The 17,880-nt window shown below is 29.4% G+C and overlaps 1 long non-coding RNA gene across 1 annotated transcript; it reads left to right on the forward strand.

The window, feature by feature from the left end:
* Window positions 1–6,716: 6,716 nt before the first annotated feature.
* Window positions 6,717–17,504, forward strand: LOC129960805 (uncharacterized). The gene is made up of 3 exons (XR_008783690.1): window positions 6,717–7,461; window positions 11,431–11,513; window positions 17,232–17,504. It is a non-coding gene; the product is annotated as an uncharacterized LOC129960805 (long non-coding RNA).
* The last annotated feature ends 376 nt before the right edge of the window (window positions 17,505–17,880 follow it).

Consider the following 17,880-nt stretch of genomic DNA (forward strand, 5'->3'; position numbering starts at 1 on the left):
TTTAAGCACGTTAGAGGAAGTTTTAAACAGAAGAATAAACTGCATCCCAGCCAAAAGCAGTGAATACTTATTACCTTTTAAATTGAAGATTTAAAATGTTAGGAGCTTGCATGTATTTTAATCAGCGACATCTATTGGTAAACATGCGAAGTTTCTATATAAACGACAATGGTTTCGGGTTTTACCAATTTACTATTACTTTATTTTTATCATTTTTAAATTTTTCCATTTAGTATTATTGAGTTATTCAGTGCATAAAGAATCCAATCATAGAACGCTCCAAATTGCATTTACCGCTGCCGAAGCCCATCAGACACTTTTAGAAACTTATGGTGATGCTGCTCCGTCATATCCCAATTGTTGGTTTTGGTTTCAACGATTTAAGAGTAGTGGTTTCGATGTCAATTACAAAAAACGGCCTGGAGGACCAAAAAAATTTGAAGACAATCAATTGGATGACTTATTGGGCAAAAAGGGAAAAAAATCGTAAAAAATTATTTAAAATATTTTGATTGATATATATTGTACCAATTTTTCTCAATAAATGCCTTTTCAAAGTGAAAAATTTATCAAAATACATGCAAGAACCTAATATTACGTTAAATTTTTGTACCCTAAGCGTTATAACGTTCGAAAAATTTAACGATAATTTTTTGTATCTTTCACTTTAAAAAAGGAAAACTTTTTTTTAGTTTTATATATGAAGTATTTTTTTTACTCTGCAATGTTCTTATTGAATAAAATAGGAACTTACATACAGTAATGTAAAAAGAAATCCAACCAAAATTTATAAAATAGCTATGTGTGATAGATGGAAAATAAAGTCATTTCCAATTTCAATGCACCAAAAAAACATAAAGATCGTACAAAGAAAACCATGCACCTGAGCAAAAAGGTTTTGCAGACTCGCAATCAGCGCTCATTTTTGAGAATATAAACATACCACTTTATAAAAATTCAAGCTACCCTGTTTTTCATTTAAAATAAGTTCAACATCATTATTTAAGCCATTTCCTGATAGACTTCATAATTTTGAATTGGAATCAGATGATAAAGACGGTACCTGTCATATCTTCTCCAAACTTCCAGTCCATACAGCCCGAAAGACATTTGACTCACGCCGCCAGATTTAAGATTCACCAGCCTCCACGAACAACTGTTCTTTGATATGTCTCGAACCCACGATTTTCAGATCTAAAATCTAGAAATTTTGCTCAGCAGTTTATTATGCTTGACTGAAAAGAAGAAAAATGCTGAATGACTCATATTTAGTATCTCTCGTAACTAAAATATTAAATAAATTGCTAATAGCTGAATAAAATTAATTTTACAACTGTTGCAAAATTAGCCAAATTTCGATGAAGTCAAGGTGAAGTACCTCTTTGCTACAAATAAGCAAAATAGGTAAAATGATAAAGGACCTCTCACAAAAAGAAAAGTTTTGATTCTCAAAAATACGCACAGGTATAATAATAGTTAAAATAATAATTTAAAAAAACGAATGAATACAAAATTAATAATGCTTGTAGCAAAATATCAATAGTTTATTTGTTCAGACGATTTCATATCTTAAAATCTATCTTCTTGCTAATGAAATTGTAATTTATTTCTGCTTTAAAAATACAGCTTGTGCATATTCTTAACATAAAATAAAAATACTTAAAGATTCAAGATTCACGCGTTTATTATTAAATTTTCCTTTTACACACAGTTTACTGCAAAACACTCTTTTATGTAAATTCAACAAGTCGTTTAAATGTTACTTTTGCTTCATTACTTACAAAAAAAGTAATTACCAAGCACAGGTTTCAATAAAGCAAATAGCTATCATAATTCGCTTTAAATTTACATCTAAAAACGCTAAAAGTAATAAGATTTTTTAAAATTCCATTTGCATTAGTAAGAATTTATTATTTTGTTTGATAAAATGCCGAAAATTCATTCTAACAAAAAGAATTTTAAGCATATAAGTGTAAAAACAATTTTTGGATAGTAAAATAGTGAAAGGATGACTCTTATTTCCTATTCATATAATTATTATCTTTTAATAAGATTGTAAATTTAGAAAAAAAAACTTTTTTTATCGTTTCCGATGTTTTGACGGAAAATTTCAATAGAATAGAGATTCAACTTTCTGGCTAACAATTCTCATCCAATAATAGCACTCACATAATTATTTTACCATATATATATGATTAAGATTACTTTAATGAAAATATTTGTATTGAATTTAAAAACTTGGAAAAAAAGTATATTCTTAGCCAAAATAACAGTTAATATAAGTGTTGTAACCAATGCAGTTAAATATAAGTGAATTTTTGACAAGATATATGGAACATTTTAAAATTCAAATTTAAAGGATAAGCTAATGGATTGGAATTCGATGCAAGCAACGGAAACTCTTTATTTAACAATTTTACAGGCATCCTGTTAAGTTTTCTACATTTTGTATGCATTCGTATAAGGCGAAAGTTAACAGTAACTAAATAGAACGTGAATTTAAATCTTTTATAGAATTAGTCATCTTTCGACAAAATCTGGAAAGTTTGAACATTTCAAACGAAACTACTCTCACAACTAACTCAGAGTCTTCAAAATGAGGACTCCTATAATATTCTACTCTCACAACCAACTCAGATTTTTCAAAATGATGACTCCTTTAATATTCTATATATTTTTTGACAGGGAATTAAGATAAATGGGAAAAGGCGTCCGGTAAATATTTGAAATTAGTAATGAAATAATTTGATAATATGACATGTTTTGTTACACTAAATGAATAAAAAAACTATTTAAACTTAAACATAGCGAAGTGTTTCTAATAACTAATACAATGTTGCTTTAAAGTAGTGCACTTTATGAACTACAGTAAATTAAAATTGCTTTTGAGCACTGATTTCATAAGAAACAAGCAATATTATGAAAGAAAACTTTTCACTTTAATTGTGACATATACCGTTAGTTTGAGAAGTATAATTAAGTTGAGAAGTGATAAAAATAAACTTGTAGTTAGTTATCAAGGTATTATCTCGTACATTTTTGTGAATATAATGCAACTAATTTTGTTTGCAATAATCTGCAAAATAAAAGAAACATTCCAGTCACATTTTTCTGAAAGATGGTTAAAAATATACCGACTTTTAAATGTCTCATAATTGTGTAATTCAACTGAATTCAGAAAAAGTTATCAAATAATGCAAATTTTAATTTAAAAAATTACAGACTATAAGTTTTTAATACTATAATAAACAGACTATAAGTGTTTTATCTACTTAAGATTTATTTGTAGTAATATATTTTGAAAGCCGAAACAACATTTCCTAATTTGGATAAGACTGATTTTTTTTTTAAAAACAATGATGGATCTTTTTATTTTATAAATCCCTACTTTGTATACAGAATAGTTTTTTTTTAGAGTTTTAAAAAAGTTCTGAAATGTCTACCATTTTGGAAAAAATTGTTGTAACATAAGAGGGTTTCCAAAATGATTTTCTGTTTCATGGAACTTGAAAAACGAGTTTTCAAGAAAATTTGTTCATTTTAGCTCTGCTGTTTGTTTCATTCCACATAGTTTGATTCTACTTAAGAGTTACAGAACTCACATTACTTAATTGCTATTATTTTTTTCGTTTGTTTATTCTGTAGTTAAGTTTTTATAGATTTGTAAAAAAGAAAGAAAAAGAACAGTTTGAATCAAGTCACAGAAAACATACAAAATGTAAATAATCTCATTGTTTCATTTTCAATTCGGTTAAAATTGGGTGAATATGTTAATAAATATAATATTGTACTTTTATTGTAAAATGCAAGTTAATTCAAAAACAGACTCAACGCGAGTCTGTATCAATAGACAGAAGGAAAGTATGAAAATATACATACTCGAATGAAGTGGTTGACAATCGATTGATGTAAGGATTTATAATGAACGAAGCCATTAAGAAAGCTAGTAAACGCAAGAAAGCAAATGATAATGAACGCCACTTCTTGCCTTTATGATTGGAACCATGAAGACTATTTAATTAGCGTAATTGGTTATATCATACAAGAAACAAAAGAAAATAGTTAAAAAAATAAAGAAAATAGTTAGCTTCAATTATTTATAAATCTATACATGTAGAAGAATACTAGAAATAGACTTACAACAGTCCTCGATTAAAATAAACCTAGTCAGAGTCATAGATAATACGTGCGATTTTTGATTTTCCTAAGTAATTCCCAATAGGGAAAAAATTTCCTTGACTGGAAACCAATAACTGTAATTACAGAATTCAATTGCAGAAATTCAAAATTGTTATTAAAACTGGCCAGATAGGAGAGAGAAAAAAGATTTATAAAACTGAATATTCAGAGGCAGAAAGCCGAATGATGATATTCAGATCTCTTCTCCTTATGGAATACAAGTAGACTAATCGACGCAATACCAATCGAATCGGCCCACTTGTATTTGAGTTAGGCTATTGTAAAACTCAGAAAACTGATTTTCTGGGCCAGAAAATTTCATAGCAGAACAACTGTATGATCTTAATATGCAAAGCAACAACATGCTGAAAATACATAGCTTAAAACTGTTCAAGTGGGATAATTTGTGGATGTGAAAGGTTATTTTTTACCCGAATGCATGAATTTCCAGCAGACTCTTGATGGCATCTAGCTGAAATTAGTCGAGCGAAATGGAACAGGTGGGACCGGATGAAAGGGAACTGACAGAGGTGTATAATAAAAGAACGGGAAAAACAAGCGTCAGCCGTCACTCCATGCATCAAAGTGGAGATGTGTGAGAGGGGGCGCTGTAGTATAGGTGCGTCGATCCATGTGCGCCTTTGAAGGGGGAGTGTTAGCATAATCAGGATACGGTTGCTATGGCGACGCTCTCCCTCCCCATAAGAACCGGCCGCTCTATGCTCTTCCCTCAGAGCACAGCTGGTTCTCCTCCTGAAAGCATCTCTGCTCTGGCTCTTCCTTCTCTGCCTTCCCTTTCATTCTCCCCTTACTCATTGTTTGCACTTCGCAGCCAAAGCTGAAACTTGCATTTTTTTAAAATGAAAGCCTTCCCTCCTTGAGATTTTAATATTTAGAAGTAATTCCTGAAGGCATTTCAAGCCAAACCTGTAACTTTTTTTTCAATAGAAAGTTTTAACGCTTGAAACCGAAACTCTAATAAAGATAAACGAATTATTTTAAATATATATCCATCTTGAAATTAAATAAATTTATAGCTTAAGGTGAGATGTTAAAACAAAGCGAATTCAAAATTTCCACTCTGAAGACATTTTTCTTTTAAAATTTCTCACTTCTGTGACAGAGATAGGGGAAAAAAATTAGCGCGGTGAAAATAAAATAAATTCCATTAAGTTACTTGCATTTTCCTGGAATGAAACCTAAATTCATTTAAGACTAAATAATAAATTTAAATTATATCCAAAAAGTATATCAATAAAATTTTCCTCCTAATAAAATAAATTAGATATTATCATTTATTTCCAAATCTCCTTTTCCATTTCCCCAGTGCTTTGTTTGCTTGTCCATTATTTTCAACAGATTATCTCAAGAGCAGTCATCGTTCTTGTCTCATTCATAAGTCCGGCCGCAGTCACTGGTCTTGCCTCACTCACTGGTAATGTATTATTTTATTTTTTAGATTTTTAATCGCTATCATTGTTTTTATTTATTCTTATTTTATTTCTAAAAAGAAGAAATCATTGTTCTTGAGAAAATATGAAAAAAGTTTTTTTGAATACATATTTTTAAAGAAGAGATCTTTCCGAATATTAAAATAAAACTTTTGATATTTTTTTTCTTAAAAGCTACGTCGATTAAATATTTTAAGCAAATAATTATTTTATTAGAAAATAAGAACTCGTCACTTAATTTTAAATAAGCTATAAAACATTGCACAAGTCAAACAAATTTTTAAAAAACATATATGTTCTAAAAAAATTAATCCGATGTTTTAGATACTAAAATCTAAAATATGTTTTCTAAAATAGAATATTCAATTTAAATCTGTCAACAAGAAAAAATAATGTGTGTACTTAAAATTTATACGGAATAAAGACATTTAAAGCAACTGGAATCGAACGAACTTTACTTTCTCGCTTGTTAACTCCTTGAAAAATAATATTTATTAATGAGTAGAAACGAAATATTAAGCAAACATTAATAGTTTACGATGCAAATAAATTTTAAATGAATGCTCAATTTTAATAAAATATGGTGACTTATCAAATATTTTTTTGCAATTTACGAAAACAAAACAAGTTCAAATACCTTTTCTGCATTCAATAATTCAAAAATTAAAGCGGCAGCAAAAGATAGCCCACTTCAACTGCGAAATGAACTATTTTGATCACTATCTGAGAAACGATCCCAAGCCATCCGAAAACTCATCGTAAGTGATAAGCGAGTCCGGTAGAAAGCATCATCATGCACCCTGTTGGTCTTTCCTTTCGAAGCAGTGAGCCAAGGAGTTACGAAAAAATTAAAAGAAAAAAAAACTTTTGTCGATAGGGCAATCTAGGGCCCAGCCCCTGTGGTATCGCCACGATCGATTCATATTCCCCCACTTTTAGAGCAGACACAACCCTCCCCCTCTTTCCCCCCGGTCTGTTTTAATCTTCTACCAGTACCGCCCGTGTTTCCGCCATATTGGTCTCATACTGCAGACTCGTCAGCCAGCATCCTCCAGCGAGCATGCGCAGTTGCCTCTTACCGCAGCATAGTAGTGGAGACTCAGAGCTCCCTCCACTCATAAGGCACACCGCTTCTGTCCTGGCATGAACCCTCTCTTAACCCTCCGACGACTACTGTGCAGTTGCCCTCTCACTGCAACCGCGTGCTCTTTGTTCTTCATTCATCGGTGCTCCACTCCTCCAGGTGGCATATTGAGGGGAAGCAGCCGAAGTAAATGATAGGAGCGCTTCTGTTAACTCTTTTGTTTTCGATTAAGCCGTTTATATTTTCTTTAAACTATTTTCGTTCGGACTTAAAAACCGTGTTGATTATTCAATACTTTCATTTTCACTCAGTATAATAGAAGATCGAAGTTATCTCTTAAGTAAATTTTTTTGTCCCTGTTTGCATTGAAACTATTTTTCCGTAAGCAAGGAACATATATTTTATTACTATATAATATTAATATTAACTTTACTCAATTATTATAAATATTTTATAAACGAAATCGACTTTTTTCTCATCATGTGTTTGATCTATAATTATATTAATCTTTAATGAAATTTTTACTACTCGTTTTAAGTCCGACGTAATTAAGAAACCGATTACTCTGAACTTAAAAAAAAAAAAAAAAAAAAAAAACGAAAATCGTGCCTGTTGTACTTCTGCTTATTTGAGAGGGTGATGCCAGTATCAGAAGTAGGTCTTTAGAAATTTTTTTTAACGTAATTTGGTAGTTAAATTTAGAGTCCATCTGCATGAAAACCAAAGAAACTTTTAGGAAGAACTGCGGTGAGTTACTTACAACCTAGCATATTATTATTTATATTTGTGTTACTTTCTTTATAGTGCATATTATTGAAAACTAATAAATGATTTTTTAATAACTAACTCTTTATATGTGATAAGAATTTAATAATTGTATATTTAAAATGCTTTCAATGTAAGCTTGAAACTATTTGAATTGTGTAATTGGTAGCTTCTTTTGATTTTTTTTTTTTTTTTATTTAAGCTAAGATTGCATGGCAACAAATCATTAATGATTGTAAATGGTGATATATCTCGACGATTAAACAGATTATATAATATTGTTGTAAGCCTAATAATATTAAATAGTGACAATTTAAATTGTTAATAAAATTTGACTTATTTATTTAATTTCGGGACATAATTTTTTTTCACATCCATTTCATCAAAAATAATGATGTATTATTAACATTTTTTTTTTCTTTCAAATTTTGATTTTCACATAAATGCTATAGCATTTTCAAAATAATCTTCAATATTTTAAATGAATATGATTATTGTATTACTTCAGCCAAAAAACAAAAAAAAACATTTAAACAGAAACATCGCGTAGTATAATGCTTAGTAATAATATAATGTTTGTAAATGGTACTTACAAGCTTGTACTGTCTAATTTTTGTATATAAAATGACTGATATCAACTTACGCTGATATGACGGCGTATGAATAAAAAATATTTTATGTGAAAGTTGTATTCTTAAAGTGAAAAACATATTACGAAAAGTAAATAGTGTTGATTAAAATTTTGTTTGTAGATTCAGAGTTCTTTAAATTCTAAAAACGACTTGCTGAAGCTTTATTTATTCTGTGTTTATTTTATGTGCATGTGTATAAATTACTGTAACATTTCTTAAAATATTTGAGGTAAAATCATACAAAGAATTAAAAGAGCTTCTTTTATATATTAATACCTTATTTAAATATGATACTTGTTATATTATGAAAAGAAATGAAGATAAATTAAATTTCTGATTTTTTTTAAGAATTAACTTTATTGTTTACTAAAAAATACTTTTCATTTCTTTTAATTATTATAAGATGGATGCGTTTTTTTAATACAATGATAAATGTGTCTTGTTTTGAAGAAATATTTTCATGCTCCCAAGCTCCATCTCTGTCACTGTTACCATGGTGATGGGGATTTGTCCGAGCAGTCAATAAATAGAGAAGAAATAGGGCTCAAAAGAAATTCGATAGCCTCTTTATATTCTTTAATATTAAATGATTAATATATTTTAAAATTGATTATTTTTCGATAAAAGAAACAATTTTGATTGAAATGTTTTACTTGAACATATAGTTTTTAAATGACTTTGTATATAATGAATGGCTCAATTAAGGCGCCCTGTTGAAAATATAATTCATATATCAATAAGAAACAAATACATAATTATTAATATTTTATTTAGCAAAATAAGATACTTTTCACATTGATTTGTAATTTTAAAAGCGAAAATGTGTAATTAGCTTTATAATTTACTTACATATTTAACTTTAATATTATGGAAATTGAAGTATTTTGTTTAAATGCTTAAAGTCAATTAAATTTAAAAGTTCAATAAACAATTTTAGACGCAAATAATTTTGAAATGTGACATAATATTTTTTTAATTCCCTAGAATTAATATTTTCAAATAATGAGTTATTTGTATTATAATATCGATATGCGGTTTAGATACTTTGATATGAATTCGACGGCATATCATTACATAAAAGTTTAAAACAATCATCATACAATCCATATATCGAAACCATGGTTCTTATTGCATTTAACAATCATTTCTTTACGAATTATCAGATTTTAAATAGCAACAGTCGTTTTTGAAATGTGTGCATTCATCAAATAGTTTTTCAAAAAAAATCATTTTATCAGATTTATTTGTGCACATTTCAAAAATGATTTCATCAATACACATTTATTTCTGAAATTCTTCAAAATTAGGTAATTGAATAACATTTATTTTCAAAAGTCATCCGATGAATATATATAGTTTCCAAAATTCAAAAACCAGCTTATCAAAAAACGATCATTCTGCAGTTTATTCATTTCGACCCGAAGTGTCCATATTTCCTCTGAGAGAGACAAACAATCATTGTTCCAGTGTGAGTATGACGGGTAACTATTAACCCCGGTTTTGCATCCTCATCCTCGCAGCTGCCTCTTTCCACAATAGTCTCTCCCTCCCCACGTACGTTGATTCATTGTATGGGAGGATTTATACATGCGCTCCCAGATCCATGACTATTCAATCCACAAGGGGGTCCGTTGGAGAGGAACTTTTTTTCTTTTCTTTTGATTGTGGATACATATGCTCTTGAATATGTGATTCCTCCTATGCTTTTTTTTTTCGCGCTATCCCAGATGAGCCTCAATTCTCTGGCAATTTTGTACTGGTTTTCTATTATGCATTTTATTCTTCCTGCGATAGTTTGAATTAAATTCTTTGTGATGAATTCTTTGAGTTTGAGTTTGACATTGAATTTCACACTTATTTGATGATCCAATGAGAAAAATCTAGCAGATAAATGATTTTTCGCTTATTTGATTGAACGTTATTTTCAACTACAAATGACTAATTAATTAAGAATTTTCTGATATAAAAGGAAATTTGAGTCATATTCTTTGCCCTACGTCTACATAAATTGAAATTTCGAGTCATATTCTTTGTCCCACGTCTCCCCTCTCTCCTTCCCTTTGTTACTCTTTGGAATAGGCTGTTAAGACTGAAACTTTTTAATCTCTTATTCATTATTATTAACTTGAAATGGTTGATTTTTTGATTAATCAAATTTATTATTGATACGGATTTAATATTAATTAAAATTAATTTGAATGCAATTTAAGAAATTTGAAATTGGACTTAAGATTCATTCATGAATTCTTTCTCTACTTATTATAAAACAATTAATATTTTTAATTAACTGAAATTCTACCCTAGAATTTCCTATTTTTCTCATTGATTGCCAATCCTTAAATTATTTCCTTTATGGAAAATTTAGAGAACAAAATTATTTTAATTTCCTACATCCCATCTTCAAAATTTGATAAAGTAGTTTACATCTCATGTACCGTAATGTCCGAATGACTAGTTCCCCTAAAACAAATTACCATACTGTAAAATAATATCTGTTTAAATATATAACAATTTATATTTTTACACTTTTGGGTTAGATGCTTGCTTTTTTCATTATACCTGAAATATATTATCTCTTATTAATTGCACTTGGAAAAAAATCTGATATTTTATTAACAGTAGAACCTAAATTCATGATACATTCAGTCCTATTTTATTCATCAGATTTGCTTATTAATTAAATTCATCATTAGTCTTATTATGTCAAATTAATATTAAGGTTTGAAAATTATTACTTCTTGGTATTTACTATAAAGTTCTAAATGAGGAAATAAATCATCTTTTCGAATCAATTATTTCCAATAATGTAATGATGATCTTTCATGGCTTCTAATTTAATTAATTCTAATTAATAATTTAAAATTTAATTGTAACACATGACTAATTTCTTTTTTTAATTACATATTTTAAATTTTATTACACTTTTCTATTTGATATGATTTGTTTCATGTTTGTTGAGATGGAATTTTGTAATCGATTTTTCATTCACTTTTCGATGCCCTAGAATTTAGAAATTTTGTACACTTTCTTATAATCTTTAGCAATGTACTATTTTAATATTTTTAGAAATTAATTATCCCTTACTCAATTAATTTAATTAAATTTTGATTTCGTACAAGTGGCGCCACCTGGTAGGGGATCAGGGGAACAAATTGATTTCCAAATTCTTTAATATTAAAATGATGAAGTATAAATTATAGACTAAAAAGTGTAGAAAATAAAAAAAAAAGTTTAAAAAATATATTGTTTAGTAAACTAATAAAATGTGTTTTAAAAAATTATTGTGATTAAATTTCTTGCTTCGTATTATTCAATGTAGGTAAGTGATCCCTCAAGAACTTCTTAGCTTGAGATGAAAAATTCTTTTGTCCTTAGAAGCCTTCCTTCATCCCTAGCCAAACGGTGAGTGGTTTTACTTCTTTACATTTCATTTTTGATTCTCGTTTGTCAGCAGAGTTCAGATAGCATATTATAAATATCATATTCATATCAACATAAATTTTACTTATGAGATGTTTTGGCTCTGTTACTAAATACTTTTGAGATAAAAAAGAAATTTTAGAAGATCTTAAAGACCAATAAACTGATTCAAAATTAATTAAATGAGTTTTAGATAATCTAAAAAGTTAAACTACTTGTTTTTTATACTGAAATATATTTGAGATGATAAAATTTCAAGGCAATTTTAATCGATTTTATTGTTTCTTAAACCTGGACATTAAGATTATCATAAAATAGTTATGAAATGCCACATGAGTTAACCGAATCGTGTATTTCATACTGCAAAACTGAAATTGAAGCAGCAGTTAAACAGATAGGTAACTGTTTCAAAAATGAATGAAAAAATAAAAGTAAAGTTTACAAACAGGAAACTACCTCAACATGTTTTAAATTTCATATCGAAAAGAAATAAAGTTTTATTTTATTAAAAAAAAGCACTCTATAGCCATACAGTTTATTATTTAAATAGTCTACTGCTTAGACAGTTTTGAAATATTATATAATATGTAGACACTGACATAACCTTTCAGCAATCAAAATATAAACTAAAGTTTTAATATCTAGCTTATAAAATCTTTTAAAAAATGTTTCAGTTTTTAGATAAAAGAATTCTTTCTGGTAATCCGGAAGCCAAGGTATATTTCTTTTATTTAGCGATATAGTAACGAAAAGTAAATATCACTTTTAATTTCACAAGTGCTGGAGCCATGAAGCTGAAAGTGAGTGAAAGAGATCACAGTTATTCTACAAAGTGTCTCATTCTTAGTATAAAAAACAGTTGAAAACTCCTTTCTAAAAAATGCAGCTGTTCATTTTTTTTTTAAATGAGGCTGTTTGAATGTTCTTTCAATCTTCAGTAAGAAGCGACTTAACCCTTTCTAGGGCCATGGGAAGTATGCTTCCCACCCAATTTATCAATCTTTGTATGAAATTATGTAGGTTGACATAAGTTCTGACAAATTTTTTTAGTAAGTCAGAAACTTAGATGCTTCAGTTCTTTATCTCAGACAAAATGATGTGTCTAAATGAATCCCTTTTCTTATTCTAATTTCAAGCCTAAAAATATTTTAACATAATATGACTAGAAAAAATGGCCCTTTAAAGGGTTAAGAGAAAGTGAAAATTTCATCATTTCTACTCGCTTTGTGCTATATGTTCCATCTACGAGATTTTCAGCTTCTCCACAAATCAATCAAAATTACTCTATCTATACTCTATAAATTACTCTATGTTTACAAGATAACAGCCATTATAAATGTGTGAATAACTTTGGGTTCTTGAGACCATAATTTGAAAAATAATGCAAAAAATTTACACGAAGTCGTGTCTTGAGAACCATTGCTATAGATAGTCTTTCCCAAAGAAATCTACTTAAAATCATAAGAGAGATGTAGGGTTAATACTACAAGTCGTATTATTTTACTAATGATATGAATTTATGTCGTCAATTATATTGTTTAATCTGATTAGATAACCCAAATATTATTAAATATTCTTTGAAAACGAATTTTAAAATTGCTTATTTACTCTAAAATGTTAAATAAGTAACTTCAAGTGGAAAGGTTTTTGATGTGGTTTTAACTGTCGCATTGAATTAGCTCTGAAAGTTTCAAAATTCTTCAGAGATTCTCTAAGAATATGTAAGGGATTTTAAGTTTCTGGGCTTTTGAAATCAAAAATATTGCAAGTAGAATGAAGCATAAAAAAATCGAATTATTTCAGTTTTATTCAAATTCAAGATATGATTATTTGTACAAAATCCTTCCGTCCCAGCACGAAACAGCCAAGTGCATCTAAATGATCGACCGCTATACATAGTATAAAGAGTGATAAGGTTAATTTCAAAACAAACATCACCTGTCCATGCGCAAATGTTTTCTATAGGAGGTATGAACTGTTATAAGAAATACAGTAAACACAAAGAAATTCTACCGCCCTGCTGTAGCACCCAGGGTGAACTGAATGATCGAAACGCTACGAATAGCAGCATTTCGGGCTCCGATGCATAATTATCGTTGCAAAAAGTACATAAGACGATTTTTCATACAGAAGTACGACCCATCATCTGCGATGGACTTAGTATGAGTTTGAATTGGAAAGAGCATTCGTGTTCAAATTGCGTCAAGCATGCAATCAAAGGCGATGGACCCAAAATAGCAACGTTAAAAAATGTTTATTCACAAATTAAGTGAGAACTGAATCAGACCATTTCTCATTCCCATACCTGATGTGCCCCTTCGGGGAGGATTAAACATGATTTTTAAAAAGTATATACAAATTTAAAGATTTTTAAAATTTATTAACAAAATCGCAGCCTTCAACGCTCTTTTTTAAATATCACTCTGCGCAATATTTTTTCTAAAAATTGATCGCAAGTAAAACGATTGTAATATAGTGTGTGGACCGTGGTGGCCTGGTGGGTAGGTCTCGGCTTCTCAACAGGAGGGTTTCAGGTTCGAGACCCGATTCCGCTGAAGAATCGTGGTATACGCGGGTCTGATGCACGTTAAATCCGTCGGGGCCAAACGTCCAGCTGTTGTGGCATGGAAGTTTGGAGGGGTGTGTCACTTCAGATGTCGTCCTCGTCATCTAACCATGGTTCCCAAAAAATAGCCCTAGTGTTCTTTTATAAAACAGTACGTTAATGTAAATAAACTTAAGTAATATAGCGTATGACTATTATGGCACAATATTGTTGTTCCGTATTATTTTGAGCACTGCGCCACGAATGTCAAACATGTCAGGCAACTTGTTGAAGGTAAGAACTTCCGTTACCAGACCGCAGTCATTGAAAGAAGACTCCAGCTGTAAGGAACTCCTCATCCAAGAGATTTTAGGTAAGTTCTATTCTTCCTATTTTTTTTTTTTTTTTTTTTTTTTTTTTTTAGTCATTTTTCATTCATATTTGCTTTATTTTTGGCTGCTTAAAGGTAGGTAATTGTTTGCGTCGAAGATAAACTTGAAATGTGTAATTGAATTTTGTCCAAATTTAATAAATTGCCAACGCTAGAAATTCTGTTTGATTACACAAATAGTTACTTTCAACATTATAGATAGACATGGGGGAGTTGGAATAACTAAATGAAAAATTCTTTCTCAACACTTTCTTTCTTTCAATTATAATCCATGAGCAAAAACATGGAATGTTCCAAAATAATCTGCAGTAAAATGTTGACAAGAAAATATTTATATTTTCAGCCTGTTTTTATTTCTGTTAGATTAAAATACTCAATACCAATTGTTAAGTTGTGCGATATATAGTACTTTTAATGCCATCAATTATTGAATTCCAAATATAACTAGAATACGCAACTCATGCAAAAATTAATTAGTTAATTCATTGAATTAAATCAAGAAAATATTGAGGAAATAAACTTTATTCTTCAAATCACGCAGCAAGACAAACTCAGTAATAAATCATCGTGGATATATGTTATATAAAAATAAATCCAACTTCGGTGATTTCAGAACTATAAAACAAAAGAATTGGATGAATTCGAGGCTGGCAGCATCCTTACCTGATGCTGTTCTGAAATAACATCAGATATAATACGTTTTTAGCAAATATTTTACATTGTGATATTTGAATTATTCTGCTTCGGAACCGAAGGGTTTCAGGTTCGAGAACCGATTCCACCGAAGAACCGTTGTGTAAGCGGGCATGGTGCACGTTAAATCAGTCGGGGCCAAATGTCCTCGCGCTGGTGCGGTGTGGAAGTTTGGAGAGAAGGGGTACCAGTTCAGGTGTCGTCCTCGTCATCTGACCGCGATTCAAAATTCTGAGGTCCGTCCCAAAATAGCCCTATTTCTGCTTTAAAATGGGACTTGAATATAACTAAACTAAACTTGAATTATTCTGGGAGTGTGAATGCAGGGTCTGTTCTCTCTTGTAACTCAAGTGCTCATATATGGAAGAAATTTACATGTTCGCTTAGTTTCTGGAATAGTATATTTATTGAATAAACATAATATCATTCAGAATATTTATATCTTAACTTTCATTTACCTTGAAGTAAAAAGTTTCTTGTGAAAGGAAATTCGGTATTTGATTGATTACAAATCAATATCAGTTTTTATCCCCTCATTATACTAAAAGAAAATGAATCATAACAGGCATGACTTTACTTCTATAATTTACAAAAAAAAAAAAAAAAAATTAATTTCAACTAATACTATTAACCATTCCACTTCAAACGTGCTTCAGTTTCAAAAACTTCAAAAACTCTTTACTTCAATAATTCTTACTTGGAATAAGTTAATTTCCATTTCACTTATAGAATTCATTATGTGTTTCTATAGATACATAAACTTCTTACATTTTTAAATAGTTTACTAGTTCACCTTACATTTAAGCATTTCATCTTTGAAAGATGCGTTTTTACAGTTCTCCGTTCCTAAAGCAAATCCAACAAGAACAAGCATTCCTCTTGCAAACTTATTTCAAGCAGTTTATGCTGTATTCTGAAATAAATTACAAACACACATATACACTCACAATATTTATTTTCAGCGATTGCAGTAACTATAATTTAAAATTATATTTTTCTGATGCAAAATAATAAGATAAATAACTTTAGCGAACACTCTTTTTGACTGATAGAATGCAGATTCGACCTTTTATTTTAGAGACTTCATTAAATTGTTTCGGAAAGTCCAAAATAAATCAGGTGTATTAAGTATATTTATTTATATTTCAAAATCAAAGCCTGAAATTTCCTACCACATTAGCTTAATATTTTTCCCAAGCAGCACTAAGTGTTATAAAATATTTTTTAAGATACTCAAGTTAGGAATAAAAAATACATTAGTTCGTTCTATCACTCGTGAGCAAAAGGAAAAACACAACATCCCCAATGTTATGTCATACAATACGCTGTACTTCTGTTACGCTAAAATCCATATGTGATTTCTAAAAAAATAAATTTATGCTGCTTTTATAGTTTTATTGAATGAAGGAAATTGGCACTGTATATTTATTTTAAGTTTTTATTTGATTGTTCCTAGAGGCAGAGCCGATGCATAGAATACGGATGATGTTTAGCTTCGCCTTCTAAATTAAAATTTATTTCTTACTGCTGCGTATTTCACGAAATGAAGCTCTTTCAAAATTTTCAAGCAGAGCAATTATTTTTAAGCAGCTGATAAATTATTTCAAGCAGAGCAATTATTTTTAAGCAGCTGATAAATTATTTCAAGCAGAGCAGTTATTTTTAAGCAGCTGATAAATTATTTCAAACAGAGCAATTATTTTTAAGCAGCTGATAAATTATTTCAAGCAGAGCAATTATTTTTAAGCAGCTGACAAATTATTTCAAGCAGAGCTTTAAAATTCGTGTCATTTTTGCCTGCGTATTTCAGTAAAATCTGCTGCTTAAGCATTTTAAAGCTACATTAAATTCAGAAAGTAAAAATTCTGAACCATTTTTTTGTTTTGTTTTGTTTTAAGCTCTTTGCTTCAAAAAGAAAAGAAAAAATCTAAATAGAGCAAAAGTTTCCGTATTTGTTCGGTGCTGCCTTAAGGATTATTGTAGTTATGCTTTTAGTTATCAAAATTATTATTACATTGTTTTGCTTAATTAGCGACAATAAAGCATAAATTTATTTTTTTAAAATCCGTAGATTCGTCGCCCTTTTGCTCGCGGGCTATTGGATGGTCAACATACCAAAATAGAACGAACTGGTCGCCTTCAACTGTCCAAACTCCCCCACTGCTTCAAGAAGAAGATAGACTCTTCCATTCTAAAATAGTTGCCTTAAGCCCGCCTAAGACTGTGAAACATCTTTCGAACATAATAATGTTTCTTCTAAATTCTTTGTTCATCTATTTTTATGTAAAGGATTTATTTCCTAACTTAAAAACGAAACCATTAAAAATAAAATTATTTTGTTCTACATCGTTTTGTGGTTATTTGATTCTTTTTGTATTTGTTGACTGTTTAGATTGAAAAGTGTGTGAAATGATATGGTATATAACATGTATTTCGCTTTCTAGGATTTCTCACAAAAATATGGAAAACGAGTCGGAAGGCTTCCTGAAAGTAAATAATTTTTCTCTTTTTTTCAATGCATGATTTTTAAAAAAATATTTGTCAAATTAAAGCTTAAGTCTGTATTTCTTAACTAGAGACTCATTTTTAAAATCAGAGTAATGAAAAAGTTTAAATACATTATTATTTTCTTGTATTTTTAAAGCTAAAAATTGCGTTGTTTCTGTTTTTTTTTTTCTAAGCAGATTTTAGTTTATTTTATAAGAACTTAAACAAGATTA

The sequence above is a fragment of the Argiope bruennichi genome, chromosome X2 (genome assembly GCF_947563725.1).
Source record: "Argiope bruennichi chromosome X2, qqArgBrue1.1, whole genome shotgun sequence".
Classification (NCBI taxonomy): domain Eukaryota; kingdom Metazoa; phylum Arthropoda; class Arachnida; order Araneae; family Araneidae; genus Argiope; species Argiope bruennichi.